The sequence below is a fragment of the Rana temporaria genome (assembly GCF_905171775.1).
Source record: "Rana temporaria chromosome 2 unlocalized genomic scaffold, aRanTem1.1 chr2j, whole genome shotgun sequence".
Taxonomy (NCBI): Eukaryota; Metazoa; Chordata; class Amphibia; order Anura; family Ranidae; genus Rana; species Rana temporaria.
In genome coordinates, this window is record NW_024404414.1 from 713,901 (window position 1) to 726,618 (window position 12,718).

The window sequence follows — 12,718 nt, forward strand, 5'->3', positions numbered from 1 at the left end:
AAAGGGGACCTCCAGATCCTGCCCCCCCCCCTGTGAATTGGTAAGGGGTACATTTTATCCCTACCATTTCACAATAAAAACTTGTCAAAATGTTAAAAACCACAGAAGACAGAAGTCCTTTATTAAAAAGTAAAAAAGAAAAAAAAAACATTCCAGCGATGTAATCCATTCTCCATCTCCAGTGAGGATACGACGCACACGATCCTGCCTCCATGGGAGGCACCCGGCGAAAGATGTGCTCCAGCCTGACAGCTCTAATATAGCTGAGGACGGGGCCACCCGTCACGTGACCCCATCCCCCTCCAACGCAAGGGGACACGCCGGGGGATACCCAGCATCGTGTACGGGTGACCCCGCCCCCTCCGACGCAAGGGGAAATGCCGGGGGTGACCCCGCCCCCCTCTGATGCAACGCAGGTTCCCCGTCATGCTGGAGTGCATCATTCGTCGGGTGCCTCCTGTGGAGGCAGGATCATGTGCGATTACATCTCTGGAGATCGAGAATGGATTACATCTCTGGAGATCGAGAATGGATTACATCGCTGGGGATCGAGAATGGATTGCATCCCTGGAGATCGAGAATGGATTACATCGCTGGAGATCGAGAATGGATTACATCACTGGGGATCGAGAATAGATTACATCGCTGGAGATCCAGAATGGATTACATCGCTGGAGATCGAGAATGGATTACATCGCTGGGGATCGAGAATGGATTACATCGCTGGAGATCCAGAATGGATTACATCGCTGGAGATCGAGAATGGATTACATCGCTGGAGATCGAGAATGGATTACATTGCTGGAGATCGAGAATAGATTACATCACTGGAGATCGAGAATGGATTACATCGCCGGAGATCGAGAATAGATTACATCGCTGGAGATCCCGAATGGATTACATCGCTGGAGATCGAGAATGGATTACATCGCTGGGGATCGAGAATGGATTACATCGCTGGGGATCGAGAATGGATTACATCGCTGGAGATCCAGAATGGATTACATCACTGGAGATCGAGAATGGATTACATCGCTGGAGATCGAGAATGGATTACATCGCCGGAGATCGAGAATGGATTACATCGCTGGAGATCCAGAATGGATTACATCGCTGGAGATCGAGAATGGATTACATCGCTGGGGATCCAAAATGGATTACATCGCTGGAATCTTTTTTTTTTTTTCTTTTTTTTTTTTAATTAAGGGCTTGTCCCAAGCTGTCTCCTGTGGTTTTTAACATTTTTACACTATTTTTATGAAATGGTAGGGGTACCCCTTACCAATTCACATGGGGGGCCGGGATCTGGAGGTCCCCCTTGTTAAAGGGGGCATCCAATAAGCCCCCTGCCTGCAGACCCCTAAAACCACGGGCAAGGGCTGTGGGGATGAGGTCATTGTCCCCATCAACATGGGTACATCCTCCCCATGTTGAGGGCATGTGACCTGGTATGGTTCAGGAGGGGGGGGGCGCTCTCTCGTCCACCTCTTTTCCTGTGGCCTGCCAGGTTGCATGCTCGGATAAGGGTCTGTTATGGATTTTTGGGGCGAACCCCACACAATACTGAAGGGTCTGGTATGGATTTTGAGGGGGGCTCCTATGGCATTTTTATTAAATAGCGCAGGGTTCCCCTTAATATCCATACTAGCCCTGAAGGGCCTGGTTTAAAATTTGGGGGACCCCAGTGCATTAAAAAAAAATGGTTTGGGGTTCTCCTTAATATTCATACCAGACCCAAAGGGCCTGGTAATGGACTGGGAGGGAACCCATGTTGTTTTTTTCAATTACTTTTCTCTGTATTGCAGGCACCTGACAATTCATTAATAGCCGCGAGTAGTTTTAAATTACTTTTTTTCCTTTTAGAAATGTCATTTTGTGCAGGGACAGTACTAAACACGGGAAACATGCGCTACTTTACAGGCATACTATACATACCCCCAGGTACGAAATTTAAAGGAATGTTTCACTTTTATTGTTTCACTTTAAGCATTATTAAAATCACTGCTCCTGAAAAAATGGGCATTTTTAAAACTTTTTTTCGCATTGATACATGTCCCCTGGGGCAGGACCCGGGTCCCCAAACACTTTTTATGACAATAACTTGCATATTAACCTTTAAAATTAGCACTTTTAAATTCTCCCTTAGACTTTTAAAGGGTGTTCTGTGGCTTTTAGAATTTGCTGCAAACACCCCAAATTGTTCGGTGAACAGCCAATGTTTGAGTCAAACTCATGTTCAACCCGAACATAAAGCTCATCCCTAGCTATCATGAGCACTGGCGGTGTTTTCACACAGGTGTTTTAAAGGTGAACAGTGACTAGCTTGCCAATCACCATCACTTCCCAGGCCAGGACTGTCTCAGGTGAGATTTGCCTAGTCTTAAGCCTCATACACATGATCGGATTTCCATCGGACAAAGCGTAGGACTTTTTTTCGAAGGGCGTTGGCCATGAACTTTTCTTGCATACTGTCACAAACTACGGTGAACGAGAGTGAACCAAAACTGTGGATAAGGAAAGATTTCACTGCACGTCTGTATGTCGAGTGATTATCAGTATTGGACCCCAGGCGTCACTCTAATCAGAGAATAAGAGTTTGGGGGTTCTCTACATCATATCACTCACATACAGGAATGCATTGAGCTACTAAGGGAGGAGGTATAACACACCTTCTATCCTTAGCCAAAAAAAAGTATAACGAACATGTTCAGTATTTTAGGGCGGAAGCCCGTATACAAGTAACAACCAATGTCAAGCACGTAGCATATGAAAATACTGGATGTAATTAGCAATGTACTTAAGATAGGCGACTTTAACTTAATTGATTAGAGAGTGTGTGCCCCTTTAAGACATTCCACAGCGGTCAGCTGAAGGCACACAAAGTAATCCCAAGCAGCAGGATAGCATTAGATAAGCCAGATTTAAATACAGTACTTTGTAAAGGCTATATGTGAAGCGAGTAATTCTAGAGCAGTATAAGTAACATAGTGATACTACTTATCCATTTGCAGAGGATGAGTGTTGTCCAATAAGCAGAGTATCGTAGCAGCAATGGGATTCTGTAGTGCAGGGTCTCCTGGAGGAAGATATCTTAGGGTGTCCCCAGCAATGGCAGTATGCATGGCAGCGTGGATCCAGCTAGGGGATTATGTTGATTGTGGCAGGGATCCGGCGTGGCATGGTTTCCAGCTCAGGGATAGATGGTACCAGTAGTTTTGTAGCGTGGCCGGCTACGGCTGACAATTATAGAACAGCGTGTATACTGCACGCTGTTCTGTTTATAGCAGAGAGGCATGTGTGCCAAAAAGATTGTTGATTACGTTTGGCACTTCCGCATTCCCGGCTGAAACGCACGCGGCGCTGGGCGAAATACGTCATTGCGTGGTCGGCGTATGCGTTCCAGAGTGGAACGCAATACGGCGACAGAAGCGCCGATTACACATACAAACGGCAAAGAATACGTGGTTTTCAGATTTTTACCGCTACCCTTTGGGTAACTTCTGCTAATGTTGTGTTGTGGTTAGCATTGCTTCAGCGCATTCCTTTTTTTTACTTTGGATTTTTTTCAGATGGACTTGTGTACACACGATCGGACAGCCTGTCATCACACAATTCTGTCGGAAAATCTGTGTGTGTGTACAGAAATGCATCAGAAAAAAATCCAAAGCACAAACACGCATGCTCGGAAGCAATGCTCACCATAACACCACATTAGCAGAAGTTGCCCAAAGGGTGGCGCTAAAGAGCCTAAAAGACGCGTCGTTTTGTGTTTGTTGGCCGACAATTCTTTGCCGTTTGTATGCAAGACAAGTTTAGGCCTAATGCCCTTCAGGCAAAGGTCCTACTCTTTGTCCGATGATAATGCGATCGTGTCTACGAGGCTTTAGCCTGATGGCTGGCAACAAGTTCCTGACATCTGAAATGAAAGGACACAGTGGAGGAGACACAGTTGAGGAGCAATGTTGGAGGAGACACGGTGGAGGAACATGGTGGAAGAGGCACAGTGAAGGAGACATGATGGAGTCAATTCCATGAACTTGTTTTATCCCCCAAATTTATCCCTTTTGGATTTAAGTTCTAGTGATTGTTATTTATACATATACACAGTACATATATACTCACACCTCCCAACTTTTTGAGATGGGAATGAGGGACACCTATTAGCAAAAGTATTTGGCCATAGGACACACCCCCTGACACACCCCCTTAAAGGAGAATTCTACAAAAAGATGATTAGTTAAATCCACAAGGGCTTTTGTTTACCACTAATATTCCTTTATATCGGCTTCTGGAATTTACAAATGTAGCAATTTAGAATTTGGATGAAAGGTTTATATATTATATAGATCAGACCAAAATAAGGGACAAATTAGGAGGAAAGAGGGACAGAGGGACTTTGTTCCATATCAGGGACAGTCCCTCCATATCAGGGACAGTCCCTCCATATCAGGGACAGTCCCTCCATATCAGGGACAGTCCCTCCATATCAGGGACTGTCCCTCCATATCAGGGACAGTTGGCAGCTCTGTATACATTTCTGATTTTCTTTTTTTCTGCTTCTCTAAACTTCTCATAATGTGATTTCCCCTCCCCCAGTCCCCCTCTCTGACATCACTGTGACCTCCTCCTGTCTCCCGGATGGCAGCGCAGTGGCCGAATGTTCGGTGAAAGGATCAGATCCGCGTTATTCCTGGAGTTTGGATGGGAGATCCGTCTCCTCACACAGCCCGGTAACTCTTCCTCCTCCGGTCTCCGGAACCCTCCGCTGTGATGTCACCAATCGGATCAATCATCTAAGTAGATCCATCAACATCTCCTGTCCAGGTGAGTGAGAGAAATGTCTCCAGGATGAATTTACTACTAAAGATTTTACTGAGAGATAAATTATTCCAGACACAAAGATTACAATCCAGGAAATACATAACATAACAGAGTGATCAGCTTCCATCAGAGCCTTTTACCTTCCCATATAGATCACACCCAGAGGTGTATCATGGATGGGGCCTGAGTGAAAAATTCTTAGAGGGCACAGAGACAACTTAATGCATGGGCACTCCTGGGCACAGGAACATGGGGGGCCCCACAATAATCTTTCATTACATCATATTTGCCAACTGGCCCAGGTTTGCTGGGACAGTCATGCTTTTTACTAAACTGTCCCAATATAGTCGTGTCCTGGGAAGCGTCCCGGAACCTATACCGTGCCCTCCTGATCCCAGTGTTGTGCCCTTCAGCATTCCCCCTGTACTGTGCCCTTTGTGTTGACTAGTCTTTGATTTATGGAATATTTTCCTTTTGTAAAATTGATTTTATTGAAAATACTAATGAATATAGTTTAATTCTATCAACTATTTATACTTTGTTTCCTGAAAGTAGGTGTGTAAATTTGGGCAAACTGGTGGGGTACCAGCGCATTACTTTGCCCAGGGGCCCATGATGCCATTAAGATGGCCCTGCACAGAGAAGCTGTCCAAGCTGACAGCCAATAATGGGCAGTGGAGGTATTCCCCGCCCCACAGCATGCCCATTGCATACGTTCAGTTGCAGGGTGGGGAATGCCTCCAACACCTATGATTTGCTCTCAGCTTTGATAGCTTTCAGGCAGGATAGCTTGGGTGGTTTTGGACTTGCGTCACCCCTGCCTAGGAGGGAACCCTGGACACCGGCAACAACCCTTCACCACTGACCACACCACAGAACAAGTCCTAATATAAAATACAGTTTTTATGCAGAGGGACAGAGATAAAAAAAACTTGAACAGAGACCCAACATTCAGAAAAAGAGGTCATACAAGTACATCATGTGAGGAGGACCCCGGATGAGCTGCTTCTAAATTTGACAATTTGTAATTGTGATACGTTCTATTTTCCCCCAAATAATCTACCAGGCCATTTGTAGATGAAGCCCAATTCCAGCTGAGACTTTTTATAAAATATTATACCAGAGATAAGAGTTAGAACTTCTGGCAGCTTTTTATTGCTGTCTTGATCCATATTGAGAAGATTTTCTTCCACTTCCTGTGTGGTCACCATGATAGGAAATTAGGGGAAATCTCCCCAATGGCTAATAAGGAAGACAACAGCAGAGGAGAATTTATTATGAATAGAGTTGAGCGGACACCTGGATGTTCGGGTTCGGGACCGAACCCAAACCCGGACTTTGACCCGAACCCCATTGAAGTCAATGGGGACCCAGACTTTTGACTACAAAAATGTCTCTAAAAAACTAAGGGAAAGGGCTGGAGGGCTGCAAATGGCAGCAAAATGTCGGGAAGAGCATGGCAAGTACTCTGGAAATAAATGTGGATAGGGAAATAACTTAAAATAACATAAAAAACCTTGGAGGACGAGGTCCATACAGTTTTGTTCAAAATTATTCAACCCCCCTAAACAATGTACTGCACAGACAGTATATCACAGGGGACAGGTAGAGTGCTGGTGAAATGGGCAGAGATTTACCTATATATTTCTCAAATTTAGGGTCTTGCCCTAATTTTGAGAAATTTTAAATACAAAAATAGTGTAAGCTGGTGAAATAGGCAGCGACTCACCTATATATTTCTCTACCTATAGCAATAAGCAGGAAGCCAGCCCTAAACAACGTACTACACAGACAGTATATCACAGGGGACAGGTGGAGTGCTGGTGAAATGGGCAGAGATTCACCTATATATTTCTCCACCTATAGCAAGAAGCAGGAACCCAGCCCTAAACAATTTATCACAGGGGACAGGTGCAGTGCTGTTGAAATATTCAGAGTCACCTATAGATTGCTGACTGCCCCTATAGGAAAATTTCAGGAACCTGTCCCTGAACTATGTACTTGACAGAAAAACACAGTATATCAGAGGTGCAGTGCTGTTGAAATATTCAGAGTCACCTATAGATTGCTGACTGCCCCTATAGGAAAATTTCAGGAACCTGTCCCTGAACTATGTACTTGACAGAAAAACACAGTATATCACAGGTGCACAGGTGGTGGCAGGTGCAGTGCTGTTGAAATATTCAGAGTCACCTATAGATTGCTGACTGCCCCTATAGCTGAACAAAATTCCTAAACTATATGAAGCACAGCAGATGTCACAGGAATAAAGAGTGCTTGTTGAGATTTGTGGAGCAGGATACACCTAACACTGTCCCTAAGCAGCAGATTCAGCAGCCTTTCCCTCACATAAGTGAAGCACAGTGACAACGAGCCAGATACACCTAACACTGTCCCTAAGCAGCAGATTCAGCAGCCTTTCCCTATCATAAGTGAAGCAGAGTGACGATCTGTGCTGTGTGCCTCTATCTAATATAGAGGCTAGTCACATGATGGGTCACATGCTGCACTGGCCAATCACAGCCATGCCATAAGTAGGCATGGCTGTGATCAGTTCCCAGTCACAGTAGTAAAACGAATGGCGATTGGCTGCCGTGCAGCGCGCCAAAACATACCTGAACTCCGAACCCGAACCCAGACTTTTTCCAATTATTCGGGTTCGGGGGCCGGGTTCGGAAAAAACCCAAAGTCCGTACCGAACCCGAACTTTATAGTTCGGGTTCGCTCAACCCTAATTATGAAGATATATTTTTACAGCATTGGCAAAACCAATATTGATCAAGGTAAAGACAAACAAACTACAATTATACTATACTCTCCTAGCAAATTCCCTGGTGGGGACAGGGAGCTGTCATTTGTGGTGAGCAGTCTTCAGAGGGGATTTTGTCATAATTTTTTTGACCTTACTGATTTATTTAAATAAAGTAAATGTCAAAAGTGATTTGCAATTTCCATAATTAAAAAAATTATAAGAATTAACCAGAGGTTCTCATTCATATAGAGGAGGACCGTTTTTGGGATCATTTCATTTTTTCTTATAATAAAGAGATTTAAGTGGACCCCCAAAACCACTGCTCAAGTGTTGTGAGTAAGAGGCCCTTGTCCTCATCAAGGGTAACCCCATGGCAGGGTACCCTCCCCATACTGAGGGCATATGGTATGGTTCAAGAGGGAGGAGCCACACTCTTTCTTCTTCCTATCCTGACCTGGCAGGCTGCCTTCTCTGATAAGGGTATTGTAGGCACTCTGCTGGACCTCATGCAATTTTTATTTTATGAATTTGTGTAGGCTCCTGCTTGACATCCATACCATGAAATCAATGTACTTTGAGGAGGACCCTCACACCTTTCTTATGTGTGATTGTTCCTTCATTAACACCTCTACCCGATTCTCTCCTAGGATAAGGGTCTGGTATAGGTGAAGGGATCCCCGGTCATCTGTTTACAAACTGAATTATGCAGCCAGGAGCTGTCATTTTCCAGCAATGTAACCCCTCCCCCTCACACCTGTTCATCTATGGAGCCTAGCAATTTTTGAAGTTCTGCTATAAACGTGTTTGTTCATTGTTCAGCAATCATTTGGCATTACGGAAGATAACAAGGTCATACATATATTGTTTTTTTTAAGAAAAATGGTAAGATTTTGCTTAGCACCTCTTTTGTTGAGTCAGCTCGTTGAGTCACCTCATTTGTTGAGTCAGAAAAATGGGAGAAAATTGCAATTGTAATATGTTGGATTTAACATGAGACATCCTGCAATTGACAGGTATGTGAAGTAGCAGGAGTTACCGATGGTCTGAAGAAGATGTAGTGCGCCATTTATCCGGGGGCGTGCAGGTGGTCACTGCATCAGTGAGTCAGGTGGGGGAGGGTTAAGCAGGCCCCAATTTAACATCCGTTTGATGCCTTCCTTGAGCGTGAAGAAAGTGAAAGATTGATTCTGGAAAGTCACTATCAGTTTAGCCGGAAAGCCCCATTGGTATTGGACATTATGGTTTTGAAGGACTGCGGTGACTTGTGTGAATTCTTTGCGCTTTTGAGCTGTAGCAGCAGAGATATCCATATACAAGGAGACTGAGGAGTAGGGCTCAGGTAATGAGGAGATGGAACAGGCTGTTATACGTTCCTTAATTGGAAAAAATTAATGCGCGACAGTACGTCTCGTGGGATGGATGCAGACAGATTGTTGGGTTTGGCGATTCTGTGTGCGCGGTCAATGCTCATGTCAGCTTGACTTAGCTGAGGGAGGAGCAGGAGGAATAGCTGATGTAGGCAAGTAATTAGTTCTGGAGGTTTAACGGCTTCTGGTATGCCCCCAAATTTGATAATATTACTGCTGGAGCGATCCTCTAAATCAGCCATTTTCACTTGGAGGAATCGGATTTCTTCAGTGTGATGGTCATAGGCGTCCGCCATTTCATTATAAACTGAGGTATGTTTTGTCACCACTTTTCCTAGGTCAATCGTGCATTCCTCTACCCGATCAATTATATTGTGTAAGGTAGAAATAGATGAGCGCAGTCCATTATGAAAGTCTCTTTGCAGAGAGAGTAGCATGAGCTTTAGTGTGTGCTCAGATGCTGGCTGATCACTGGCAGGGAGGGCTGCTAGGAGTCTGAGTGATTTTCCTCAGGGTTTGTGTATGTCTGGACATCCCAGTGCTGCTTCTTAAGCAGAGGTTCCTTAGCAGGGGGGAAGTGCAGCCAGCTTACCTCTATCTAAAGGTGATTGCTGGGGAGAGGCAGGCTCTGATGTTAGACTTTCCATGGGCTCAGATTTGTCTGCAGGTCCCTGCATGACCCCTGCGTCCTATGAGAAATAACAAGGCACCGCGCCGGTGCCATCTTTGGATGATTGCATGGCCACCTATGTGAAATAGTCGGTGAGGCAGTGCGGCTTGTGAAGGCTGAGGTATTTCTTCTTGGACATACCGTCCAATCACTGTGGATGCAGGCTCAGGTGTATCAGGGAGGGGGAGCCAGAAGGAGTAGATTTGTATTGGCTGGTGGTCCCCTCCAGTAGAGATCAACCAAAGCCTAGGCATCCGGATCACACAATTGGCCCCTGTAGGATCTTGCAGTAAAAGTTTCTGCAGTGAAGATATTTCAGGATTTCGGTGACTTTTTATGACTGTAATGGATTGGGGTGGATGGGGTATTATGGAGATCATATTTCATTATAGTGCCATGTTACAGATCTCTCATCTCTGTGTCTCTCAGTTCCGGTTTCAGATCCAGTGCTGGATGTGAAGTGTCTCCAGAATGGCATCGCTGAGATCTCCTGCAGTGTGGAGAAGGGGACTGACCCCTCCATCTACCTGACTGTGATTGGAGAATTGGAGGTATATGATGTCACCGGATCAGAGCAGACAGTCCGTGTCACTGTGCCTCCTGTGTCACCACCCGATTCCTGGAATATCAGCTGTTCAGCAAAGAACGTCATCAGTGAGAGATCCACCAATCAGACACAAGACGCTTGTCCAGGTGACGTGTGCCCTATCCCTGCTGAGTACAATCTATTAACTCTTATTTGACCCATTATAGAATAGAAATCTGCCAGATCCCCTGGGCTGGGCAGGAATAACTGAGATCTTATGATGTCATTGACCAAATATGGAAATTTCCATATATGGTAAATTATATCACCCAGAACACCCGCCCCTTTGTATACATTAGCTGCTATCCACCAGAGCGGTCAGTACACACTACAATGTGTTTGATAATGAGTAGGGTGTCACAAATGACACATCTACTTCAACGCAGGTGTTCAGACACGATAGCTGGCTACTGTGCACTTCACCTATAGCAGCCCCCTTTCCCTTAAGGCAAGCAGGCCTACCGGTACTTGGTTACCCCCAGGATTTAAACACAATGCTATAGTGCTTGGCCAGCCCAGGCAGGCAGATGCAAACAGAGCAAACAACAGGTTACATGCAATTAGCAGACAGCATGGTTCAAAGTCAAGACAGTCCAGGTAGAGGCAGACTGAGTTCAGGGGATAATCCATTATCTGTTCCAGGTAGAAGGGCAGGCTGCATTCAGGGGATAATCCAGTCCAATCCGAGTCAAACACAGGGGTTCCAACAACAAACAAGGCAGACTAACCGGGGCTTGGGCTAGAACAATACGGGTAGATCTGTCTCTATCACAAGCAAGGGATAGAGTGTTCAGTTTGCTTATATTAGGTGACTGAGCAGATCAATCACCTAACAGGTGAACACAGACAGGGAGGATGCAACAGCCAACACCCAGCTGCTGGAATAGGGAGCAGGATCACTTAAGTGATCATGACATACTGTATCACATACCCCTTACTTATTCACAAAGAGGAAGGGTGTTATCTGGGTGCCCCCTCAATTTTATTGGGGGCGTCTAAATGTGAATAAGCCTCCGGCCTACAGACCTCCACAACCACTAAGGCAGGGTTGTGGGAAAAGACTGTTGTCCTCATTAACATGTTGACAAGGAGCTTTGCTAGGGTAGTCCCTGCTGACAAGGCACCCTCCCATGGTGTCCAGTGTTTACATGGCTGGGCATTCTATTCATCTTTATCTTACATAACTGACAATAAAGGGGCTGGCCAATTATGATTTTTCACTCTGGAGTCTCCGGAATCTACAAAATTGTGTAATCCAAAATAGATATGAAAAAAACAGCTGGACAGACTGCCACTGAGAATCTAGAACTAAAACATATCACTTATCTAAAAATAATTCTATACAATTAACACACAGCCACATAGTCAAAAACACCTTACATAGAAAACTAAAGGAAAGAACATACCATGGTATCAGCAAACTCACTAAAATATAACCCACCATAACATATATGGGACCCTGCTTATAAGGTTTAACCCCTTGGCACCAGCTACCACCAGCCCTTTAAGGGGTTTGCTACTCTGGGAGGCCGGGGCAGAGCTTTTGGCCATGTGACCACTGCCATGTGACTCACGGCAGCCACATGATCGGAAGAGTCCCGATTGCAAGGAGCGATTGGGAACTTTCCGTGGCCGCCAGTTACTGTACCGGAAGCACGCACGGCACACGTTCTCAGCTCAGAGCTGCTTGTGCTATTGCATGTAAATATGCAGCTACTCGCAGCCAACTGGTTAAACATAGAACAATGGCTGGTGACCCTCTCACATAGTCATGTCCTCACTCGGCTCACTGTCATTGTGTGATGATAATCTGACCTTCTTCTATCCTCAATGTTTACTGTATAAGTTATTAAGTTACCAAGACAACCAGAATCTCTGCCCTGTTACCAGTGTGACTGTCCTGTTATACTAACAAAGATTTGGGGGGCACACCCTAAAAGATGCATTAAAGATGGTGCAGCCCTGTAATATTGTGTTCTGTCCTGTTATACTGACACTGCTGTACTGAAGATCTGACTGGATTTCATATATAATATTTACTATTATGTACAACTCTCTCATTGTACCCCATTATCTCCATTTAGGAAAAATCCGGTCTTTGTTGGGTCACCTCCTGTCATCCGGGGCGGTCTTTGTCCTCTACACTGCTCTCCTCATCTTTATAATCAATGACTAGTGTTGCTCACGAATATTCGCATTGCGAATATTCGACTCGAATATAGCATATTCGAGAAATCGCGCTATATTTCGAATTTCGCGGTGAATATTCGCAATTCCGAATATTCGCATTTTTTCAATTTGATTTTTAAAACAGATCACATCCTATCGACGTCTAAAAGCATTGCTGGTATGATTAGAGACCCTGGGCCAAGTAGCTAAGCTGAGGCGATCCTTTTATGTTGCCAAATTGAAAAAAAAAAAAATTGCGATTTTTCGCTATTGCGAATGCGAAAATGATTGCGAATTTTCGATAACTGTGGTAGGAGAACTCTGATTGTCTCTGATGCAAAAGGGGGGGGCTT

The 12,718-nt window shown here is 44.9% G+C and overlaps 1 long non-coding RNA gene across 1 annotated transcript; it reads left to right on the forward strand.

The window, feature by feature from the left end:
* The first annotated feature begins 4,580 nt into the window (after positions 1-4,580).
* Positions 4,581-12,363, forward strand: LOC120921616. The gene is made up of 3 exons (XR_005744919.1): positions 4,581-4,824; positions 10,040-10,303; positions 12,281-12,363. It is a non-coding gene; the product is annotated as an uncharacterized LOC120921616 (long non-coding RNA).
* The last annotated feature ends 355 nt before the right edge of the window (positions 12,364-12,718 follow it).